This window comes from Schistocerca cancellata, chromosome 3 (assembly GCF_023864275.1).
Source record: "Schistocerca cancellata isolate TAMUIC-IGC-003103 chromosome 3, iqSchCanc2.1, whole genome shotgun sequence".
Taxonomy (NCBI): domain Eukaryota; kingdom Metazoa; phylum Arthropoda; class Insecta; order Orthoptera; family Acrididae; genus Schistocerca; species Schistocerca cancellata.
The window spans coordinates 265,436,473-265,463,152 of record NC_064628.1 but is presented as its reverse complement, the minus strand read 5'-3'; the positions used below and the strand labels follow the sequence as shown (position 1 = coordinate 265,463,152).

At 40.3% G+C, this 26,680-nt stretch overlaps 1 protein-coding gene across 1 annotated transcript in view; it reads left to right on the top strand.

Annotated features, from left to right (window-relative positions):
• LOC126174917 (drebrin-like protein) overlaps positions 1-26,680 on the top strand; it is a 201,927-nt gene that overhangs the window by 49,267 nt on the left and 125,980 nt on the right. The window lies entirely within an intron of this gene.

The following is a 26,680-nucleotide window of genomic DNA, read 5'->3' as shown; positions in this document are numbered from 1 at the left end:
TTTGTATTTTCTCCTTTCATCAATTAAATTCAATATCTCTTCTGTTACCCAACGATTTCTAGTAGCCCTTGTCTTTTCACTTACTTGATCCTCTGCTGCCTTCACTATTTCATCTCTCAAAGCTACCCATTCTTCTTCTACTGTATTTCCTTCCCCCATTCTTGTCAATCGTTCCCTAATTCTCTCCCTGAAACTCTCTACAACCTCTGGTTCTTTCAGGTTACCCAGGTCCCATCTCCTCAAATTCCCACCTTTTTGCAGTTTCTTTAGTTTTAATCTGCAGTTCATAACCAATAGATTGTGGTCAGAGTCCACATCTGCCCCTGGAAATGTCTTACAATATAAAACCTGGTTTCTAAATATCTATTTTACCATTATATAATCTACCTGAAACCTTTCAGGATCTCAAGGCTTTTTCCATGTATACAACCTTCTTTTATGATTCTTGAACCAAATGTTAGCCATGATAAAGTTATGCTCTGTGCAAAATTCTACCAGGCGGCTTCCTCTTTCATTCCTTAATCCAATTCCATATTCACCTACTATGTTTCCTTCTCTTCCTTTTCCTACTATCGAGTTCCAGTCACTCATGACAATTACATTTTCGTCTCTCTTCACTATCTGAATAATTTCTTTTATCTCATCATACATTTCATCAATCTCTTCATCATCTGCGGAGCTAGTTGCATATAAACTTGTACTACTGTGGTAGGCATGGGCTTTGTATCTATCTTGGCCACAATAATGCATTTGCTATGCTGTTTGTAGTAGCTTACCTGCATTCCTATTTTTTTTTATTCATTATTAAACCTACTCCTGCATTACGCCTATTTGATTTTGTATTTATAACCCGGTATTCACCTGACCTGAAGTCTTGTTCCTCCTGCCATCGAACTTCACTAATTCCCATTATATCTATCTTCAACCTATCCATTTCCTTTTTTAAATTTTCTAACCTACCTGCTCGATTAAGGTATCTGACATTCCACACTCCGATCTGTAGAATGCGTTTTCTTTCTCCTGATAAGAATTTCCTCCTGAGTAGTCCCTGCCCAGAGATCTGAATGGGGGGGGGGGGGGGGGGGGGGACTACCTCCGGAATATTTTACCCAAGAGGACGGCATCATCATTTAACCATACAGTAAAGCGGCATGCCCTTGGGAAAAATTATGGCTGTAATTTCCCCTTGCTTTCAGCCGTTCGCAGTACCAGCACAGCAAGGCCGTTTTGGTTGGTTTTTGACTTTTGACCCTGCAACTACTGAAAAGGCTGCTGCCCCTCTTCAGTAACCACACGTTTGTCTGGACTCTCAACAGATACCCCTTTGTTGTGGTTGCACCTACAGTACGGCTATCTGTATCGTTGAGGCATGCAAGCCTCCCCACCAACGACAAGGTCCAGGGATCATGGGGGGAGGGGAAGGGGACACAAAAACAGTATTGATTCTTCTGCAACAATATTTTCTGAATCCATAGAAAAACAGTATGGATTCAAAAAATATTGTTGCAGAAGAAGCCGAGTAGTGCAATCATCGTAGTGTAGTGGCTATGATACTAGATTGTTGCATGGAGGGTTGTGAGTTCAAAACTCACATGAACTGAAACATTTTAATCTCTATATTCGGTTCGAGTACGTTCTAGAAGTATCTACATATGGCAAGACTCATTGTAATGTAATGTTCTGTAGCTATATATATACTGTATGTGTTCTGGCTGGAGGCAGTTCGCTCTGTGCTCTTGTGTGTGCAAATGCTGAATAAACCTTCATTAAGTGAAGTTAGTGTTCATCATTCATCTGCTTACATCTTCCTCTACATGACAATATTGTACCTTGTGACACCACTTCGAAGTCGGTTGAATGTCTTCCACGTGGCTCAGTTTTCCGTGTTGCCACAGGGCATTCTCTCGACTGGTACCAGCCAGTGCCTCAGTTGTTCTCAGGAAGCTCTTCCTTGATTTAATCCTTGGTTGTGCTGGCTGGTGTCTGAAGAGGGGGTGGGCTGCAGTTCTTGTTTTTTGGTCCGCTCTTTCCTGACTGCTGAAAGTCTTCGTATGTCTGCGGGTATGAATGCTATTGACAGGATATCTCTAATTGATTCCATATTTCTAGATTTCCAGCTGGCTGTTGACACAATTCCTCACAAGTGGCTTCTAATCAAATGTCAGTCCTCTGCAGTATCATCTAAGCTGTGCAACTGGACTTCCTGTTAGAAAGATCACAGTTTGTAGTAATTAATGGGATGTCATCTTCTGAAATTGAATTTGTAACTGGGATTCCCAAAGGAAGCATTATAGGCCCTCTGTTATTCTTAATGTATGTAAATGACTTAGGAGAAGGTTTGTAACAATATTAGATAAAGGATAATTGCTACTCGCCATATAGTGGAGATGCTGAGTTGCAGATAGGTACAACAAAAAGACTGTCAGAAAGTGAGCTTTTGGCCAACAAGGCCATTGTCAAAAATGGGCAAAACACACACAGACACACACACCCACCCACACACACACACACACACACACACACACACACACACACACACACACACACACACACTCTCACTCTCACCCTCACCCTCACCCTCACTCACAGGGACAAGGTGGAGAGAGTAGGGCTGCTTGGTGCAGTCGGGAGGTTAGATGGAGGGGGCGAGGGGGGGGGGGGGTAGCGGAAAAGTAGAGAAATAAAAAGAATGAGGTTGTGTTGGTGGAATAGAGGGCTGTGTAGTACTGTAATGGGAAGAGGGAGAGGGCTAGATGGGTAAGAACCAATGGCTGATGATGGTTGAGGCCAGGGTGGTTACAGAAATGTAGGATATATTACAGGGACAGTTTCCACCTACGCATTTCATAAAAGCTGGTGTTGGTGGGAAGGATCTAAATGGCACAGGCTGTGAAGCAGTTATTGAAATGAAGAACGTTTTGTTGGGTTGCATGCTCAGCAACAGGGTGATCCATCTATTTCTTGGCGATAGTTTGTCAGTCACCATTCATGCGGACAGACAGCTTGTTGGTTGTCATGCACATGTAGCGTGCAGAGAGTGCAGCACAGTGGTTGCAGTTTAGCTTGTAGATCACATGACTAGTTTCACAGGTAGCCTTTCCTCTGATGAGATAGGTGATGCTTGTGACGAGACTTGAGTAGGTGGTGGTGGGAGGGTGTATGGGACAGGTATTGCATCTAGGTCTATTACAGGAATATGATCCATGCAGCAAGAGGTTGGGGTCAGAGGTTGTGTCGGGATGGACTACGATATTGTGTATGTTCGGTGGGTGACGGAATATTGCGGTGGGAGGTGTGGGAAGGGTAGTGGGTCGGACATTCCTCATTCAGGGCACAATGAGAGGTAGTCTGTGAGACTTCCTTAGATTGTTTCATCTACATCTACATACATACTACACAGGACACCATATGGTGCATAGTGGAGGATGCCTTGTACCATTACTAGTCATTACCTTTAATGTTCCACTCGCAAATGGAGCAAGATAAAAAGGAAAGTCTGTAAGAGCCCTAATTTCTCTTATCTTGTCTTCGTGGTATTTATGCAAAATATATGTTGGCAGTCATAGAATCACACTGCAGTCATCCGCTAATCGCGGTTCTCTAAATTATCTCAAAAATGTTTCGCAACAAGAATGTGTCTTCCCTCCAGGGATTCCCATTTTAGTTTTTGAAGCATCTCCATTATACTTGTATGTTGATTGAACATACCAGCAAAAAAATCTAGTAGCACACCTTTGAACTGCTTCAGTATCCTCATTTCATCTGACCTGGTGGGGATTCCAAACACTCAAGTAGTAATCAAGAATGGTTTGCTTTAGTGTTTTATACATGGTCTCTTTTGTAGGTGAGCTACCGTTTCCTAAAATCCCCCCCCCCTGCCCCCCCTACCCGCCACCCCCCTCCTGCGGGTCCGGAGGTTAGAATAGGCCTGAGGTATTCCTTCCTGTCGTATGAGGTGACTAAAAAGAGTTTCGCGCGTTTCGGCCTTTATGTGATGGTCACCTGTAGGATTTGACCTCCATTCTTCAAAATTTTCCCGAAGAGCGAGCCAAATGGGGAAGGGTGCCTTACAATGTGCATAGTGTCCATCGTGCATTGAGATCTTTAGCCCACTTTCTCGTTGCTGCATTGCAGTCCTGCCTATTCTCCATCTCTTGGGCGAGGACACCTTCCTGGGTGCGTTTTCCACCATGCACTATGCAGTGTTGATTCCTGCGTCGACGATGACCATGGGCTTCTTTGCACCTGATATCCAGCATGGTAGCCAGTCCGTTGTGGTGGGGCCACCATGTACACTGGGGGTTGTAGCCCCCTGACCACACAGGGATCGCTCTGCTGATGCCTGCACCGTTAACTCCCCTGGTATGCCAAGTGGTAGATGCCCATCCCCCTGGGGCATCGGGACTCCCAGCAATAGCCATCCTGCCAGGTGGCATTTGCTACGGCTGGATGGCGCCCGTGGGGAGGCCCCCTGGTTGGAGTGGGTGGCATCAGGGTAGATGACATGCGATGAAGCGTAGTCCATCATCTCTTGCTGGTGGTGAAACACCAGCAGTCTCTAAGCGATCATGAGGTCAATTCAGCGCACAGAAGTACAACCCCAAATCGCTCCCCTCCCTGGCCACACCATGGGAGGAATGCCATGCTAAGGATGGTAGCAGATCTTACTCACCCCGGTAACTTGTATGTTCGATAGCTGATAGGGAATCTTTTATGATGATGAAGCCTCAGTTTTTTGTTGAGCATTTAGAGGACAAGTTCGGGGAGGTTGAGGGCTTGTTCAAAATGAGATCTGGGTCAGTCTTGATCAAAACAGCATCCTCTGCCCAGTCACAGGAGTTACTGGCTTGTGACAAGTTGGGGGATGTTTTTGTAACCATCACGCCCCATAAGAGCTTAACTCTTTGCGGCCCAAGAATAAACATAGGAAGAAAAATATTATAATTTCTTTCAAAATCTACCTTTATTGTCACAGAAATTAATAATATGTTAAAAACAATAACACATGAATTCCATAATAAAATATTTTTGGTGGTTTCAAAGTGAATCCCCTGGGACATTCAGATGAATTTAATGGCTACCTTTTTTTTGTGAAATTCAGTGAAACAGTTTTTTTGTTTTCATTATACAAAAACCAACATTGGATGTTTTACACATTGATCTTGTGCAATGTGCGAGTCTGAACCGCTTCAAGGACATTTGCTCATTATTGCAGTGTTTGTTATTCTGTGCCACCACTTTTTGCTCTTTCTATCAATCTCATAGACTGATTTTAACATGTGGGATTTGTCCACTAGCCCCATATAGGCATCGTAATCCTTTACAATATCTGGGCATGAAATTTCTACACGGGTACCATCTTTACATTTTCGAGAAGCTGTGCTTACATTTTCAATATTGTGGAACTTTGAAAGAAACTGTATTAGTTTGCGATCTTTCCAAACCACTGACCTTCACACAAATGATACTCTCAAAATCCAAGATGTTTTGTTAAAAGAAGTTTTTGTGTCTCAAGGAATTTTATTATATTTGAGCTTAGAAGATGTTGAAGAATTCTGTTGCAAACTGATTTTATGGATATTGACTCTTAATTTTACTGGCCCGTCCTTGTACCCACCCTACAAACACGAGCCACCTGCACTTTTTTCCAGTTCCTCAGAACTTAATGCAGGCAAGAAATCCCTAACTAATGCAAGCTAAGTAAGGGGCTAATGCTTGAAGAGTACTCTGTATAAAGCTGGATTGGGATTCTATCCAGACCTGGTGACTTATTTGTTTTTGACTCTTCCATTTGCTTCTCAGTGCCTGAGACACCTATGTCACCTGTCTGTGTCCTCATGGAGTAGTCTGTGCAAAGGTCAAACAATTCAGTGCATGTTCGAACTTCTTGCATGAATGATTTTTTAAATCCAAAAATTAAATCGTCAGCTTTCCTTTGCTGTCTTCTATTGCCACACCACTCTGGTCAATGAGTAACTGAGTAGAAGCCTTTAGTTCACATAGTAAATTTATGAAGGACCAGATTTTTTCTGGGTTCTTAGTAAGATCTTTTGCTGAGGCATGACAGTGAAATTTGTAGAATGCTTTGCACAGTAATTTTTTTATGGACACACAAATTTCTGCTAATTTTTGCCAGTTGACATTCCTGCATTCTTTTCTGAACTGAGAATGCAACAATCTTTGTTTCCTCAGCATTTGCAGATTCTATTACTAAACCACGATGGTTCTTTTCAGTCCATAATCCACTTACTTGGCCCATACTCCTGTAGAGCATGATTAACAGTCAGTTTAAACTTTACCCATAATTCCTCTATGCCTATTGTACTGGAACTAAATGATGTCCATTTATTGTCTTTATAAGTAGGATGCTGACAATTGCTTATCTGTTCTTTCCAGCATTAAAACCCTCCTATTCTTCTTGAGGGGTTTATTAACTTCAGTAACCATCATAACTGTGGTGGCATCATGATGGCTAATCCTTGTCTATATTCATGCTGTTGATAAGGTTGGGTCTGTTTGTAGCTGCAACCTTTGAAATGTTTCCATTGTGTGTGGGATGTCGATTTAGCTCCTGAAGATGATACTATTGTTTACTGATGAGTTTAGTGATTAGGAGATCAAACCAGGTCACTAAACGATGTAAACAAGATATCTGCTTTGTTCAAAAAGTGAAAATTGATCCTGAACAATAAATACTGTGCGGTCATCCTTATGCATACTAAAACAAGTTCGATTATACTTCAGTTACACTATAAATTACACAGATTTAAAGGTTGTCATTCAACCAATTACATAGGGATTACAATTATGAACAATGTAAATTGTGACCATCACATTGAAAATGTTGTGGGTAAAGCAAACCAAAGGCTGCATTTTATTGGTAGAACACTTACAAGATGCAACAGATCTACTAAAGAGACTGCATACACTAATGTGTTCATCCTCTTCTACAGTATTGTTGCACATTATGGGATCTTTACCAGATAGTTTTGAAAAAAGACATCAAAAAAGTTCAAAGAAGGGCAGCTCGTTTGATATTACCCCAAAATAGGGCAAGAGGGTCTCAGATATGATATACAAATTGAGGATGGTAATAACTAAAGCCATTTTTCATTGCAGAAAGATATTTTCATGAAATATCAGTCACCAACTCTCTCGTCCAAAATCAAAAAATATTTTGTTGACAACAGTCTACATAAGGAGAAGTGACCCTCTCAGTAAGTTAATAGAAATCAGAGCTCACACTGAAAGATTTAGGTGTCTGAAAGTTGTGCTATGAACCCTCTGCCAAACCTGTAAGTGTGAATGGCAGAGTAGTTGCATAGATGTAGATATAGTGTTAACAAAAATTTTCTCGGGATACCACATATTTATAAACATAATTTTAAACAGTCTTAAGGATGATACCAGTAATGAACAATGATTCATGTCTCATTTATTACAGTTGTTTCTGATTGTGAGTCACTATTTATTATTGGGAGATTTTTGTTGACAAATATTTTTTTTCTGATTTTTGATGTGTCTGTCAGCAATATTCGGAATTTCACTTCCTGGTTGTAAGTACTGGCCCACTGTTCTGGCTCCTTGTAATTTTGAGTTGGTAAATAAAAAGACAGGGTGTTTTACTCACAAAACAATGTGATCATTCAGAATATTTAGTGAATAACTCTGATTTCAGTCAGGGGAAAGTAAAAAAAATCTCACATTAAGCAACATTTGGCTGATGGTGGCTGCCATACATTCATTGTTTTTTGTTTGTTAAATGTGTGGGAAAATTTTTTCTGAAAATATTTGTGTGGAGTTTAAACTTATAAGACAGTGAAATGTGAGCAATATGCAAACAAAAAGAGAGTAGAAGTGATATGCTTTTGGTTACTGGCCAAGTTATTTGTTATTCTTGAAACAGTCAGTACAGTAATGTATATGTTTATTAAATCAGAATACAAAGCAGTAAGTAAGCACAAAAATTTGAAATCAAATGATGTCGCCAGTTGCACTTTTATTTGTGATAACCACAACTGGATTTGGCCATTAAGGCCATTTTCCAGTGGATATGATGATACACTCATAACCACTGGAAAATGGTTGTCTGTGTACTCCAACAATGACAGACTCATAGGTGTTCGAAAATGGCCTTGGTGGTTGAAAACAGCCATGGTGATTGAAAATAAAAGTGCAGCTGCTGTTGTCATTTTATTCCAAGTAATTACTACAATTGTGAAACCTGAAAATCATGTTCCACATACTCGACAACAAATTAAAACGATATCACAATGTAAGTGAACATAACAACTAGCTCTCAAAAAACTGACACTCGTGTTGCTCTATACTTTTTGGGATTTGTTTTCGCCGTTTGGCAAGGTTCACAGTATGAAACCATTTCCTAGCCCATTTGTTTCTCTTTGATGCTCCACTGTCCATCATGAAGCATCTTCAGAATTTTTGTTTGGCACATTTTGTGTAATGACCCTTCTGAAATAAGTGTGAAAAAGTATGGGACAATGACTTGTGCTGAGGGTAGTCATTCTATCAAAATATGGCTGCAAAATTGTTTGTCTTTTGGCAAATAGTATGGGAATCCATTTTTCATATAATTCAGAATAGTTTTCAGTACTGCATCTTATGCTCTTCTCATTTCAGGTAACTGTGCTTAACTGGAAATGAAGTGATTTGTTCATTAAGTTCCTTACCAAATTGGCAAGAGGATTTTTCAGCTATGTTGTCAGATTTCTCATCTGGAAGAGCAGATAGCCTTGATAAGTCGTCAGCATTGCCATGTTTTTATGTGGGTCTGTATCAGAGTTCGTAGTTATGTCCCATCACTGTGATTGCCCATCTTTTTGGTCTTGAAATGCCTGTTCATTAATAACCATTGTAACCACCAGAATGTTGAATGCAAATGTGCATGCATTGTGTTGTACAGATGCCGGAGCTTAGTCTGTGAGATGGAGGTCCATGCCTGTTGCACTGGATCAGTCAATATAGGGACAGTTAATGCTGGTTGTGGATGACACCAGAGTTGTTGTCTGATGATGCTCCACATGTGCTCGGCTGGAGACAAATCTGGTGATCAAGAAGGCCAAGGCTACATTTTGACCTTCTGTAGAGTATTTTGGGTTACAATAGCGATAAGTGATGGGCATGAGCATTATTGGTTTGGAAAACACCCACTGGAATACTGTCCATGAATGGTAGCACAAAAGACTGAATCACCAGATTGATGTACAATTTGCCATCTGGGTGCATGGAATAACCACTAGAGTGCTCCTGCTGTCACATGATATCGCGACCCAGACCATAACTCCAGATGCAGTCTCGTGGTCGTGCGGTAGCGTTCTCGCTTCCCACGCCTGGGTTCCCGGGTTTGATCCCCGGCGGGGTCAGGGATTTTCTCTGCCTCGTGATGGCTGGGTGTCGTGTGCTGTCCTTAGGTTAGTTAGGTTTAAGTAGTTCTAAGTTCTAGGGGACTGATGACCATAGATGTTAAGTCCCATAGTGCTCAGAGCCCTCCAGATGCAGGTGCAGTGTTCTAGTATGCAGACAGGTTAATTGCAGACCCTCAACTGGCCGCCTCCTAACAAATACACGACCATCACTGGCACTGAGGGGGAACCAGCATTTATCAGAAACAATAACAGACTTCCGTCCTGCACTCCAATAAGCTTTACTTGACAGCAGTGAAGTTGCAACTAGTTTTGAGTCAGTGGAATGCACACTACAAGGCCTCTGTCTCAGAGCTGTGCTTAAGTAACCTATGTGCAACAGTTTGTTGTGTCACTGTGGTGCCAACTACTGCTCAGATTGCTGCTGCAGATGCAGTACAATGGACCAGAGCCGTACACCGAACACTATGGTCTTCCTTGTCAGTAGTGCCATGTGACTGTCTGGAGACCAGTCATCTTGCGACTGTACATTCTCTTGACCACCGGTGCCAGCAGTCGTGTACAATTTTTACATTCTTGCCAAGTCTTTCTGCAGTACGGCAGATTTAACATACAACTTCCAACTCGGTGAGATGCTGGTAATGGCATTTTTGTTACCTTAAAGACATTCTTAACTAACATCAACTCGCCACATCGAATCTCATAATTGACTAATGCCGATGACAGTTACAGCATATTTTTAAAGCAAACCTGATTTGCATCCTCATAGTGGCACTGGCATAAAATTTGAGTACCCATCATCTTTCGGATGTAGAAACTCTTGCACCGTCTTTCGTTTAGGACACACAACTTCTCCTTGGTGTTGCGATTTTTCCCCTATCAATGTGGTATTTGCAGTACAGCTTCATTTTGTAATTTGTTTGTGCACTTTATTTGTAACATCTCCAACAGCACCACATTTCAAATACTTCTAGTCTCTTCTTCTCCAGATTTCAGGTTGAGCATGTGTAACTTCCATATAAAGCTGAATCCCAGAGGCACACTTTGTGGAACTTCTTCGCCACTTCCATATCAACTGATACCAGCAGTAATTTTTATTGAAAAAAACATTTTTTGTTTGTGTTTATCTACTTCTGATTTCTTTCACTTCGGCCGTCATGTAATCTTGCATTTGAAATAGAAGAATCCTTTGACTTATTCCACTACTGTGTCATTGTTAATTCTGATGTTGGGCAAGTTGTTATTCCCTGTTCTTCGTCTTCATCTACAATCTGTTTATCCTTAAGCCAAATTCAGTGGTGTGTTGCATGTTTCTTTCAATAGATTTTTTAAGTCTCCCCTGCATCCAGCTAAAAGAGCTGTCTCGTCTGCAAACTTCAGCAGTGTTTCCCCGTCAACTTTTATTAAGCTTTCAAATTTTTCATTCTCCTTTTTTATTGTTTCTTTGGTTTACAAGCTGAACCACAGTGGTGATAAGCTACAGCTGTGCCTTACCCTTGTCGTAACACAAACTTATCTTTGTTGACCCGGCAATTTTATTATTCCCACTTTATATATGTAGATGCAGATTTTTTGCCTGTCTCTGTACTTAAGACCCATTCTTCTAAGGATTACGGATAAATTATTCCACCTTTCATTGTCTAGGTCCATACGTGCTAGGAAAAAGGTATGCCGATTTTCTTAATTTTACCTTCCATCATTTAATGCAACTCCAAATTGTGTCTCTGGCATTTTTCTCTTCCTGGGAGGAGGGGGGGACTGATCTTCAGTATGTATTCAGTTTCCCATTTTATTCTTTTATTTATGATTCTGTTCAGCAGTTTGCAAACATGATCATCAGATTAATTATCTGATAGTTTTCATATTTATCTGATTTTAATTTCTTTGACAATGGAAATTGTCGTGTCTAGTAATCCTCCATACTCAGTTCACTAGACAAACTGTCAAACAGGTCATATTAATGAGTTTTATTACAACAAGACAAATATAGATACTTAACTTTGATCTGAGAATTCTTGTAGTCCTTTATACATGATCGTCCAGAAGTGCAATTACACAGATGTGTCGCAACCAAAGGGCGACATACAGAATAATCAGTCTTATTCAGAATAGACAAACACATTAACATCTCTGGTCCTAGTGTCCACTACTAACACAAGTCTGTCAACTGAACTGCAATGACTGCTGATGCCTAACTGTGCTACCTGGAGATTGCTAATGGTAGAGGCTACAATGCGTTGGCTAACATAGAGGCTATTGTTGGAGCTGCTATTGAAGTGTCACCGCAAGTCGGGTGCAGTACTTATATCGTCTTCATCAAGAGGCCTCTAATGTCATGTTGTCATCCTGGAGGGAGCTTCGTCAGCATGCGATTGGCTGACCTCCTCTCACAACCTCCTCTTCTCTGTCATTCCCGACTGGCATTCCGGCGCTGACTTTAGGCCATAGCAGAAATATGATAGGTAAGTCACCCATTTCATAAATTTTTGTCATCAATTAAAGTGACCTCCTACTTCCTAACTCCCACAAATTTCAGTAACTTCAGACACACAGCATCAACTCTTGAGGTCTTCTTTGAGCCCTGATCATTTAGAGCTGTCAAACTCTGACCTCATTATTGGATCACATTTAATCTCTCTTTCATTTCTTCCCTCCTTCGGAGAGTTCTTCTTCATCATCGAGGCCTTTGATGTATTGCCATCATCTGTCTGTCCTTTCTTGGAAATGTGGAGATGGGCTGTGATATTACGGTATATTAATAATTTTTACTTATGGACCGTCTGACAGCAACTGAATAAAACACAATTTTAGTGCCATACGCATTTTGCCTTTATTTTCTGCAAGGCATCATCAGTGGCAGGTTGCGTGGACAATTTCCTACATATTACACTCCTGTTGCATTTTTGGTGTTGTTCTTCTTCTTATGAACGCCAATTTGCGGTTTTTTTCCCCATTCCACAACACTATGCACTGAACGCTTGTTTTAAAGAAGAAGAAGAACAACAACAACAACAAAAATGCAACAGGAGCGTAATATGTAGGAAATTGTCCACGCAACCTGCCACTGATGATGCCTTGCAGAAAATAAAGGCGAAACGTGTATGGCACTAAAATTGTGTTTTATTCAGTTGCTGTCAGACGTTCCATAAGTAAAAATTATTAATATACCGTAATATTACACGCAACTGAGGAAGACAGGACTATAAAAGTTGAAGATGGGCTGTGATCTTTTTGTTCTGGCTCCTCTAGCAGTTTGCTTCCATACTGTTACATAGGAATTTTATTGTGTACCAGGATCACAGACACTTGCTTACGGTTTTAAAAAATTAATTACATAACTTTAGTTTTTGAATGTGCTAAATAAAACTATTAGTATAAGTAAATATACTAACAGTGCACTTTCTGTGTATGGTGAAATAGTCGCCAAGATAGAAGCATCAGAAAGTCACCCCTGGATCCAAATCTAATTTCAAAGATTCTGTATTGAACTCAGTTTTCGTATAATAAAAATTTTTGTAAATTAATATAGCACACAATGTATTATATGTGTCTGGCAAAATGACAAGCACTTAACAACAAGGCTTCCAAATGTAAAAAAAAAAAAAAAAAAAAAAAATCTGTTAGTAGACAAAGGAATTAGAGAGATGAGTACCATAAGAGTAAAGAATTGCAGCTAAAAAACATCCTTGCTGATTTCATGTGATACATTGGCCTGCGAGGCTGCTTGACAAGGATCAGCTATAGTCAGACATCTCCATTTGCTTTGATAACACTTTTCCATATGAGGTATGTCCTGGTGGGACTATTCTCCATGTTTGTCACTAACAAATGTAGTTAGGTTATCCAGGAAGAAGTCCAAGTGATCATTCAAGAACTATAATGTAATTGATGTTTATGCCTGTACTCAGCAAACTAAGCAAACTACTGTGAAGTGCATGGCAGAGGTTTCTTCCCATTATCCCCGTTATTACAACATTTTCCCATTCCACTCATATGGATCATGGGAAGAATGCCCATTTAAATTTCTCAGTGAGTGCTGTAATTAATCTGATCTTGTCTTCACCATACCTGTTGGAGCAGTACATAGAGGTTTTTTTAAATATATTCCTAGACTTCACTCAAAGACAGTTCTAGATCCTGTGTAAGTAATCTTTGGTTGGATAATTTGTGTCATCTTCAGTGCTGCCTGTCCAACATTATTAGAAAAAGGGTAGACTGCTAATCACTGTAAAGATGATATGTTGAGTTGCAGACAAGCCCAACAAAAATACTATTACACATTTAACTTTTGGCCACAGCCTTCTTTATCAAAGAACACACACACACACACACACACACACACACACACACACACACACACACACACACACGTACGTACGTACATTCCCTCAAGTGCCACACTTCACATGTACATTTATGACTACCAGAGATGGCGATCATATGTGTGTGAAGTGTGCTTGCTTTGGTGTGTGTGTGTTCTTTTTTTCTTTTCTGAAGAAGGCTTTGATTGGAAGCTAAATGTGTAACAGTCTTTTAATTGCACCTGTCTGTAACTCCTCGTGATGATTACTAGCAATCTATTCTTTTCCCCATACTGCCTGCCAGTAATGTTTCTTCAGCATCTCTGACAGTCTGCTACAGATCAATTAAACCTGTAACCATTAATTCTGCCCTTCTCTGTGTACATTCAAAACCCCTGTTAGTCCTATTTGGTATGGGTCCCACACACTTCAGCAGTATTCTAGGATGTGTCATGCAACTAATTTGCAAGTAATCTCCTTCATAGAGAGATTGCGTTTCACTAGTATTTCACTAATAAAATGAAGTCTTCTTTAATTATGACTGTTACACACCTTTAGGTGGTATGATCTCTCTAGTACTGGTACTTATTGTAGTTGCTTAAAATTTTTTGCAGGCACCTGTGACACACTGCTATGTTATTCTCTCAACATCACTTGATAAACCAAGGAAATGTTTATCAGCCATTATTTCCCTAATTTACAATACTACAAATATTCTTTCCTCTATTTTTTCTTCTCTCATCCCTTTTTTGCAAGTACATGAGTCCATGTGGATTTTTGTCCATGGCCTTCACAAAGTTCATGATGAGACCCAGTTTAATGAGGAACGGAAGTGGAGACAAGTTTTTGGTGTCAACATGCGGAACATTCACTACATTTTTCTGTCCAGGCAGTTTTTCCCACAACAGTGGTGTTTTCTGTCTCCTTTGTCCCACTCACATAATAAGCAGCAGTGGTTTGTGTACACAAGCTGGATGCTGAGAAGAATTATGACTTCCTCCAGACCACCCTATGCATACCATTTGTATTTCTCATACTGAATAAGTGGGTAGAGTCTGTCTGTACACTGGTAAAGTCACACGTGACATGATTATGACGTGTACGTGCTGTATAGAACACAACAGAGGCTGTGTATTGACTTTCATGATCATTCAAGATGCTAAACTGTAGTAGTCATTCTGGCACATGAATTAAAGGAGCAGGTCTTCAGTTAGTAAATTTATCACCATTTTGGAAGTGTGAACCTACCAACTTTTGCAAAAAGACCTTACAATATGATGTAAATGGTAAAATGAGGGGTTTTGGAAGCTACATCACTGTGGCTCAGTTAGTAAAATGCAGTTTTATGGTGGCAGAAATCATGTGTTTGAAGCTACTGAGCGTCCATTCTTTTTATAGTGCGAAAATTGCTGCCTAGTAGAAGTGTGGTACTGAGTCAATATTAAACCCAGAATTACCTTCAGAAATGATTCCAGTTATTAAAACTGAAAACTTTACCAAAGCACAATTCAACTGATACCTGCCATATTGCCAACCAATTACACATACTGGTATCATTGAAGAACTGCATCAATGTATCTGAAGCTGTTCCAGTACATTATTAGTAAGGATTATTGATTATCACCTTCAAACACACCTCTGAGATTTTCAGCCTTACCAGGGAGAAAGGCAGGTGTTGGTCTGACTTATTTGCTGAGAGACATAAGGGAAGTCATTAGTCACATCTAATGGTAATCTGACTTCTCATTTCATTTCTGTGTACATGATAGATGCAGCATTTTTGCTGAAAGTAGCTGACCGAAGAGCGTTTATCTCTAATACCAGTTTCAAGTGACTGTTCTGAGCTGACATTATTTGCAAATGGGTCTTTTTATCAGTAAACTACAAAGTTTTGTTAATATTACTCATCACAATCCTAAAAATGTAGGGCATGACTAATGGCAGTGAAAGTAAGCTAAGTCATCTGCCCTAACACACAAAACATAACGTGCTGTCCTTAGATGTGAAAGGGCATAGTGTGCTGTAGATCAGTTTACCTACTCCAAAACTAAACTCTGCCCTAACATGTCTCAGAAGACCCTGACAGTACAGATCGACCACCATGCCATCCTCAGCCTACAGGCCAGTGTCAGTTTTCTTGACTGGAGCCACTACTTCTCAATCAAGTAGCTCCTCAGTGTACCTCACAAGGGCTGAGTGCTCCACACTTGTCAACAGCACTTGCAATGTGGACAGTCATTCATCTAAGTGCCAGCCAAATCCGACATTGCTTATCTTTGGTTTGAAGGGAACAAGTGTTACCACAGTGGCAAGGCCATTGGTAGATTATTTTTCCAGGTGGCTCAAATCTTCATCCCATTTTACTAGAAAGTCAACATGTACAGAACTCTTCAATTCATTATTCATTGTCATTTGGAAACTTCATGAAAGTACTGTTGCAAATTTTAAAATGTGTTGAAAGTGTCGATGCTGCTGTCAATGGCATTGTCATAAATATCCTCAAAGCTCTTTTGATTTTGGCATAAGGCTTTCTTAATCTGTACCTTGAAGTAGGGAGGGGGATGGGGGAGGGAGGGAGGGGGAGAGATAGAGAGAGAGAGAGAGAGAGAGAGAGAGAGAGAGAGAGAGAGAGAGAGAGAAACTTCACACTCACAGTAATCAAATAAGAAGCCCTGGTAATACTCTTCATCAGTTCTTTCACCTGAAACTTGAAAATAGCTGTTTTGTTTACTAGATCTGCTGCCTCAATATTTATAACATATTTGGCACCAATATCAGTTATAAAATTTGAAGATACAGAGCCTAAAAGCATTACCTGACAGGAAATTAAAGTCAGATCATATGGCGTGATATGTGTGAGATCTGTATACCATTTCACTTATTATCCTACCAAATAACTTTGTAACACTCTAGCTCAGGCAGTCTTGCTCCTTCCCTTAGTTGGCAGAAATTGTCAAAAATTGAAGCCTTGCTTCAGCATCTTTGAGATCCTACAATACCATAGTGAAGTAGCAGCAAGAACTCTAATGTTGAACATGAGTGAGATGTATGTGCAATAGCTGTGTGAAAAAAATGCACCGTTTCACAAAAAACCATTTTACGAATAAACAAGTATTTGGCAGTGGTCTTTTTTTAATTATGTTACTTGGATTAAATGACATTGTAACACCAGCATGCGTTTACAGTCATGGCCTGTAGACCAGTACAGTTAACTCCAAAAAGAGGATTGCTTTCAAAAAATTAGTGGAATTTTTGAAATTGATTTAATCACTCAAGTAGGACTCTGATATGAATATTCTGAGTTTGCTCTAATTTCTGAGTGGAGCTTCAGAAAACTATCAAAATTTTGAACCATATATATCTCTCTCTCTCTCTCTCTCTCTCCCCCCCCCCCCCCCCCCACCTCCCGCACCCTCCCTCCCCCTCTCAAATTCCTTCCCTCTCCCCTTTCTCTCAAATTTGTCATAAACTCTTGTGTTTAATAATGTTGTTGTTGTTGTTGTGGTCTTCAGTCCTGAGACTGGTTTGATGCAGCTCTCCATGCTACTCTATCCTGTGCAAGCTTCTTCATCTCCCAGTACCTACTGCAACCTACATCCTTCTGAATCTGCTTAGTGTATTCATCTCTTGGTCTCCCCCTACGATTTTTACCCTCCACGCTGCCCTCCAATACTAAATTGGTGATCCCTTGATGTCTCAGAACATGTCCTACCAACCGATCCCTTCTTCTGGTCAAGTTGTGCCACGAACTTCTCTTCTCCCCAGTCCTATTCAATACTTCCTCATTAGTTATGTGATCTACCCATCTAATCTTCAGCATTCTTCTGTAGCACCACATTTCGAAAGCTTCTATTCTCTTCTTGTCCAAACTATTTACCGTCCATGTTTCACTTTCATACATGGCTACACTCGATACAAATACTTTCAGAAATTACTTCCTGACTCTTAAATCTATACTCGATGTTAACAAATTTCTCTTCTTCAGAAACGCTTTCCTTGCCATTGCCAGTCTACATTTTATATCCTCTCTACTTCGACCATCATCAGTTATTTTGCTCCCCAAATAGCAAAACTCCTTTACTACTTTAAGTGTCTCATTTCCTAATCTAATATCCTCAAAATCACCCGACTTAATTCGACTACATTCCATTATCCTCGTTTTGCTTTTGTTGATGTTCATCTTATATCCTCCCTTCAAGACACCATCCATTCCATTCAACTGCTCTTCCAAGTCCTTTGCTGTCTCTGACAGAATTACAATGTCATCAGCGAACCTCAAAGTTTTTATTTCTTCTCCATGGATTTTAATACCTAATAATAATAATAATAATAATAATAATAATAATAATAATAAAAAACCAAGGTTACCAAAAATGAAAACATTAATTCTGACACTCGAAAATCCAGGGTGGAATAATGACAGTATTATGAAAAAGATAGTGTGCTACTCACCATGTAGTGGAGATGTTGAGTTGCAGAGCCAGACACAGTGGTCATTTGTGTGTGAGTTGTGCTTTGCTTGAATGTGTGTGTGTGTGTGTGTGTGTGTGTGTGTGTGTGGTTTTTGTCTACTTTAGAAGAAGGCTTTTTGGCTGGAAGCTCACTTGTTTAGCAGTCTTTTTGTTGTGCTTGTCCGCAACTCAGCGTTTTCACTATATGATGAGTAACAATCTATCCTTTTAATTACATTAAATTATCCATAGATTGAGTGCCAGAACTTTGCTACTTCATTAAATTTTCCTATAGGAAAGCTATGTCAGAAATTGGAAATTTTTCACACTTCTTGAAAAACACTCACTTTGTCGCTATCAAATGTGCAGTATCTGAGAAGTAACCAATTTTACACAATAATTTATAGAAGAAAAGTTGTAGAGCATCAAATTTTGTTTTCAAAAAGTCAAAGATACTTTTAAAAACCTAACTGACTTTGAAAGTTTGTAGATGGTGAGTTTCTGATGCATGGAGTAACACGGGAGGCAAAGGAACTATTTTCTTCCATAATTACTAAGTATGTAGATTACATCAAACATTGGTATGCCAGAAAGGTCACTATTGTGTTTGATGGTGTGTGTGATTGAATACCCTGATGTGACAAATGACAGGAGCATGGAATGAGCTGACCGACTGCACAGAGCCCCTAAAAAATTGGACCAACTGCCATGTTTAATGAAGCACCGTCAGTAACCTTGGCAAAATGTTTACTTCGGTCAAACAAAAAAATAAACAGAATGTCATTTCTTTACTGATTGTGCAACGTGGGGGTGAGCAATATCAAGCAAGCTGCTGAGGATGCCAATACTCGTAAGTGTAGCTACTGATGTTGCTTAACACTTTCTGTTGTTGGGGAGGTCACCAACCTTTTTGTGATTCTGACCGCTTCATCCCCATTGTCCCCAAATGTTTTTGTACTGAAGACAGACAAAGGCAGCCAAGGATACATATTAGACACTCCCATAATTTCAATTTGGGTCAAGGATCGAAAGACAACATTCTGTTTCTGTGTGTCTTTAATGGCTGCAGTACAACTTTGTTGTTTTTCAGCAAAGGAAAACTGATACTTCTCAGTGCATCAGAGATGAAAAACAACCTACAGAAGGCAAAAGCCGTTCCAGTGCTACTGTTGTTAATATTGATGAGGCTGGATGGTAGTTCATAGCAGCCCTATATTGTGAAGAAGAAACAAAGCCATTAAATGTGCTTCCCCGATATCAGATATTTGAAAAATTTATGTCGGAGACATTCAACCCCACTTCATTGCCTCCTACAGAAACATCTGCCCGACAGCATTCGCGAAGGTTCAGCAGGTGTAAGCTTGGAAAGACAAGCCACTATATCCACAGCACTGAGGGTGGTAGGCTTCAAAATTTGGCATCTTTTCGTTTCCCACTATCAAGAACAGCACTTGTGGAACTGTCGAACAACATTTATTGCACGTGTGACACATGATGCCATGTAATTTTTTCATTCAGGAGAAATGGTATTAAGTGTAACACCATTTGCAAACTATGCGAAGGTCAGTCCTGCATCAATATTCCAACTGATGTCCCTATTAACGACTTTGCTGACTGTGACATAGATAATGACATTTTGGAAGAAGAGGTCCCTGTGAGGATATGAATATAGAAATGGCAGAATTAGAGTTAATGTTATTTGAATCCTCTTCCTCCAAGAGTGTGAAGAAGTAACACTGTGTAGGCGACTTTTCTACAACAAATAATTGCATAGCCGTCCAGTATAATGAGTTAACGAAAAAATATTTATTCGTGAAAACTCACAATGAGAAGAAACTAAAAACAAAAGCGAAGTAACAAAAACTAGGAGATCCTATAGTCTTACGGCAAAGATAAAAAACAACACATGACCAAAAAAAACTCTTGCGCACTTTTGATCTCACTTTGCACCAGACATGGAAAATATCACTGCCACACAGCCCCCCCCCCCCCCCCCCCCCCTTTAAGTGCGGAGCCCCAGGGATATCTTGATACTTGAATTTTATTCGACGTCCAGCTCTGGTGTGCGTCGGGTGTCTTGGTGGTGGTGACGTTGTTGTTTGTGGTGGTGATTCACCTGTCTCGGATGATGTACTGAGCGGTGTTTTGGTATGCTCTGCGTCCATCATGTGTTGATGCACAGACGTGGTGTCAGAGGTCAGAGAGGGTAAAACCCATGCTGGCTTGACACGTTCAATCGATATCTTTGTCGGAACACCATTGTACATTATGTCCACGGTATGCTTATTTCTACTCAGCACCGGAAATGGGCTCGTATATGGTGATTGTAAAGGCGATTTGACTGAATCTGTTCGCAACATTACGTGAGAGCAATTGTACAAGTCTTTGTGTACAAACACCTTACGGTTACCATGGCGAGAAGGTGGCGGGCAACGTATATTTGTGCAGTGACGTTTTAGCTGCTGCACCCAGTGTGTGAGGTCCTCTGATCCAGGTAGTAAGGTTGGTACTAAATAATCTGCAGGAATCCGTAGCGGCTCGCCGTAAACCATCTCGGCAACTGATGCACCAATATCGGGTTTGTGAGCTGTCCGCAGGCCTAACAACACTAATGGTAATGCTTCCGTCCATCTCTCTTGATGACACATCAATGCTGCTTTGAGTGTTCTGTGCCATCATTCGACCATACCATTACTGGCAGGGTGATAGGCAGTCGTGTGGTGGCGTTGGAAACCGCACATTTTGGATAGCTCGAGGAACAACGTAGATTCGAACTGACGTCCTTGGTCAGTTGTGACATGAAAGGGGCATCCAAAACGGGCAACCCATGTACACAGAAACGTCTTAGCAGTAGTTTCGGCTGAAAATCGACTATTGGAGTAGCTTCTGCCCATCTTGTGCACCTATCTATGGCCGTAAACAAATATCTGTAACCCTCTGACTGTGGGAGAGGTCCAACCAGGTCCACGTGAACGTGTGCGAATCTAGCAGAGGTACCTTGAAAATCTCCAATATCAGCACGCACTTGTCATCCTACTTTACTCTGTTGACAAGGAATGCAGGAACGTACCCAAAGGCGCGCGTCTCTTTTCATAGAAGGCCACACATAGCAGTCTGTCAGCAGCTTTATTGTCGGGTTAGCTCCTGGGTGCGATAGTGTGTGGACACTGTCGAATGTCGTCTTGCGCAATATTTCTGAAATGAATGGTCTTGGTCTGCCTTGAGAAAAGTCGCACCACAGCTTCCGCTTGGAGTTAGGCACCAGAATTTGCTCGAACTTCAGACCTGTAGACGGGTCGTTTAACAGCTGTCGTAGCTCTGCATCCTTGGTCTGTTCCACTGCAAGTTTATCATAGTCCATAATTTCTGAAATTCCGCAAATAAGTGAAAAATAGTCAGCCACTAAATTTTCTGCGCCTCTTAAATGGCGTATATCTGTCGTGAACTGACTTATGAACTCAATATAACGGAACTGTCTTGGTGAGCATTTATCACTGGTGTTTTTAAAAGCTGATGTTATGGATTTGTGGTCTGTAAACACAGTCACTGGTCTAGCCTCTATTTGTGGGCAGAAGTATCGAATTGCTTCGTAGATCGCGAACAATTCTCTGTCATACGCGCTCCATTTCTGTTGTGCAGTCTGTAACTTTTTAGAGAAAAACCGTAGTGGTTGCCATTGCCCTTCTACACGCTGGTGCAGCGCCTCCCCTATTGCTGACTGGCTCGCGTCTACAACAATAGCTAGCTGTGCATAGTGAACTGGGTGAGCGAGCAACACTGCTTTGCTGAGGCTTGCTTGAAGATAATTAAATGCTTTGTCCATTTCTTGTGTCCACTTAACTATTCGTCGACCTTTGGCATCGTGTCCCTTGAGTACATCAGTGAGTGGTGCTTGCACCGCAGCCGTTGCTGGTAGGTGACGTCTATAAAAATTTATTAATCCCATGTATCGTCATAGCTCTTGGTAGTTTGTCGGTTTCGGAAGGGCCTGTATCGCCGCGATCTTCTCTGGCAGAGGCAATATACCTTCTGATGACACAGTATGGCCGAGGAAAGTGACTTGGTTCTTGTGCATGAGGCATTTATTTTTGTTTAAAACGACTCCGTAGTCAGATAGACGCTTGCGAAGTTGACACAGATGCTGTTGATGTGTTTGACTATCCGGAGAGAAAACCAAACTGTCATCAAGATAAGCAAAGCAAAATGTTAATCCCTTTATCACCTCGTCGATAAATCACTGCCAAGTCTGTGCTGCGTTCTTAAGGCCAAAAGGCATAAATAAAAACTTGAATAATACAAATGGTGTAATCACTGCTGTCTTCTGAACATCTCTTGGAGCCACCGGTATCTGGTTGTATGCTTTCTTGCAATCGAGGACGCTAAAATTTTTCGCACCAGCCAAAGCACATGTGAAGTCCTGTATATTAGGTACTGGGTATCTATCTGGAATGGTTCTTGAGTTTAATGCTCGGTAATCCCCACACGGTCTCCATGATCCATCTTTCTTACGTACTAAGTGTAGGGGTGAAGACCACGGACTGTCTGACTGGCGAATTATTCCCGCCTGTAACATTTCCTCGAATAACGCCTTTGTTTCTGTCAATCTCTCTGGTGCGATTCTACGTGCTCGTTGTGAAACTGGTTGTCCTGGCGTGGTACGAATATAGTGAACCGTACTATGCTTAACTTCTTTTGTCTGTCCATCAGAACATCTCCGAATCTTCTCTTCGTCATGTAGCTCTTCGGCTACAGAGTTGCCAATCGCCTGTAGCTTCTCACAAGTTGTATGCCCTTTAGTGCTTGATATTGCACTGTTGTCCGTCAGATTTAATAAACGTTTGCCTTGTAAGTCGACCGCCAACTAGAAATGTGCCAGAAAATCAGCGCCCAAAATAGGTTCTGATATACCAGCTATCACAAAAGACCAGGTAAACTGTTTGGAAAAACCCACATCAATCTTGCACACTTTACATCCATACGTGTTAATCACCGAGTTATTCACTGCCTTCAAACGTGGCTGTATGTCTTTTTCGTTGTGTGGCGCATGGCTGACAGGAAGCGAACTAATGTCTGACCCGGTATCCACCAAAAAACTTGTACCCGTAAGTACGTCTGATACATACAATCTTTTCGAAGCAGGAGGCATATGTATTGACGACTGTTGTTGCTGATATGAAAACACTGCACTGTTTCTGTACATACCTTGGTTGTCTGAGTAGGCGCATGATGATCTACATCTTGTAGCATCTCTCCCAAAACGTTTATGGTACCAACACACCTTATGCTCATCCTCTTGTTGACTTCATGTTTCACGCCCAGCCCGGTCTCTCTTGCGCTTAAAGATAACTTGTGGTCGTTGTAGCGTGCGTAGTTGTGCTTGCAAATCCTATATTGCAGTTTTTAAATCTCTAATTTCGTTTGAACTTTTTGTTGTTTCTCGCGTTGCGACTGCATCACAATTTACTGTTATATCGTCAGTTTGGTCTTGCTGGTAATGGTAGTTACCGTACGTGGCGTCTGTCGACGATATTGCGACTGTTGCAGTAGGCTCGTGCGTCTTGTAGATTCTGTCTGCAGCGAGCAGCAGTTTGTCAACTGATCTTTCATCGTATATAGCTAGTGTAGTTCTTATTTGCATTGGTAGCTGTTGTTGCCATACGTGGAGTAACGTTTTATCAGAGACTGTCGATCTATTTACCAGGCTGCGTAAATGACGCCAGTATTCTGACGGGGTCCTATCTCCCCGTTTTTCTTGGTACAGTACTTGTTTGACTCTGATGTCGACTGACTTCACACACCGAGAAATTCATTCTTCTTTCAGTCTACCTTATGCTCCTTCAGTAGGCGGGTTCACTATAATGTCAGATATTAAAACCGAGGTCTGGAAACCAGCGGGTACTTTAGTTGCTGTTACTTGCTGTGGTTGTGCTGCCATGGTTGTTGAACCAACGTCATTCCTTTGGTCCGGTATATGCTTTAAGTTCATATCTTTCGAAATATGCAACTGTAAAGTTTCTATCTCATTCTGAAGCCTATGAATTTCTTCCGTTATCGAACCGTATCGTTTGCCATTGTCGTTCATTGCTTTTGCAGTTAATGTTCGACGTAGCTAGCGAAAGATTTAAAGTTCCTTAATCGGAGGTCACCAATTATGTAGGCAACTTTTCTACAACAAATAATTGCATAGCCGTCCGGTATAATGAGTTAACGAAAAAATATTTATTCGTGAAAACTCACAATGAGAAGAAACTGAAAACAACAGCAAAGTAACAAAAACTAGGAGATCCTATAGTCTTGCGGCAAAGATAAAAAACAACATATGACCAAAAAAAAACTCTCGCGCACTTTTGATCTCACTTTGCACCAGACGTGAAAAATATCACTGCCGCAACTGTAAAATTAAGAAAAACAGATTGTACATAAGTAAACATAAGTCTTTCACCCTGAGTGAAGAAACTGTGTTTTATTTTACAACTTTAATGCAATTTTATGTAATCATATGTAACTCAATTTATTGCCAGTTGAATTAAGTTTCTTTCTTCCTAATAAAATAATAATAAACCTAATGTATTTCTTTCTACATACCCTTGTAGACAATTTTTTTGTCATTTATATAATATTTTCTGGTAATTTCATAATTTTAAAAACTATTGTTTAGGTTAGAGATTACATACCAGCAACAAAAATAAATAAAACTGAATTTTGGAAAAATTCAAGGAATGGAAAGTACGAGGGTGATGTTGGTCATTAACCATGAAATTTATATATAAATGAAGAATGATATTGTTTGCTTACCAGCTAGGTTCTCTGTCATTTGCGTTGACTTTTTGAAAACACAATTTGATGCATTATATCTTTCCTCATGTAAAATTTTGCACCAAATTGGCCAGTTCTCAGATGCTGCATGTTTTATAGTGACGAAACGAGACAAAAAATGTGATAAAGTACTGTTTTCTGACCTAGCTTTTCTGTAGGAAAATTTAATAATGTAGCAAAGTTTGTGTACTCAATTGATGTAGAATTTAATATTCTATCTGGCAAATCTGCTGTTGCCCATTGGCCCAAAAATAAAACACAGTCTAGTAAAATGTGGTGCACCGTGATGTGGCCCAAGCATCACACAAAGGAGTGTCATCGTACTGGACCAAGAAGCCACGCATCTTAGGGCTGTGGTCTATGCGAAGATGAGTAAGGAGGACCTTATCCATTGATGTGGCTGGAAGGACTTCTTTTAATAGGCAGCGAAAGAAAAGTGAGGAATAAGAGAATTCACATACCTCTCCTGGTTAATTCTTAAATAGCCTTTCTTGTCTTCCCCCTCCCCCCCCCCCCCCCCACTCCTCCTGTGCCTACGCCCTCGATGGGAGCCTGTCTCACCATGACCTCAGTAAGGCCTTACTGAAAAGTAACCAATAAACAGCTTTTTCAACTGTTTTGATAGATAGGGGATAGTGTACCACAAGAAGACTCAGGTCGATTGCGAAAAACTTATATTTTCAAAATCAGCATCCACAATGTAGCTTAGAACACCATTCATTTTCCTTGTAACAAAAAGGTTAGTGACTACTATAAATGTCTGAATTAGAGTAGACAATGTTTTAATGATAGTTACATGAAAGATTTCAGATGACTTAGTATAGTGCTGTGAAGAAAGTAGACAAAAAGCAGACAGCTGTACAAATAACCTAATGTGGAGTGAAGTGAATAAAACAGTTGGACTTTATAACTTAGTGAGTGTCAGGCTATAAATCCGGAGGTCCAACACTTGATTCCCCATCAGTCTAAGGATTTTTGATGTCATCAGTTGTTGCTTCCATCACCTCTGGCAATGCTATGTATCCCGAAATACACCATTTTTCAGAGTGTATGTTAATTTGTAGGTATCCATATAACTAGTTGAGAAAGTCAGTACAAAGATCGGAGGAAGACCAGGGTAACCACCTCCAACAGACCTGCGACTAGTAAAGCACTACAGTGCTCAAACAAGCCTTTTTTGTGTAAGCTTAAACTTTTACACTTATGATGGTGCAACAGCACTAAAACATATCGGTTATAAGTGGAAAAAATAAAAATGTTTCAAACAAGGTGGCCTACTGAAATAAATGTTTAATGTGATATCTTCAATGCTCAGCAAAAATATTACTGATTCCTAATAAACTTTACATAACAACAATTTATATTACTTTAACAGCGAGATTCCATTACCATCAATTTTATATTCAAACTGTAATTTATATTCAACAGTCCTTTTTTTCAGTGTAACAAATGAAATGTACCACAACTTAAGTAGGAAAACTGTGAATAAAAAAAAATTATATATAATGCAAAGTTGTGAAAAACTAACTAGCATTAAAAGCGTAAACTTTCTTGCTAACGGTATTAAATGCCTGTGAAGAAATTGCCATTATTTCAAAGTAAAATAATGAGCACTTATTTAGCGTGTGTGCTTTATTTGACTCGTTATGATATACTGTCTTTACAATGTGAACATTGTTTTCCCTTTCAGCTTAGTAATCAAAACACATGTTTACTAAACAGTGTGCTC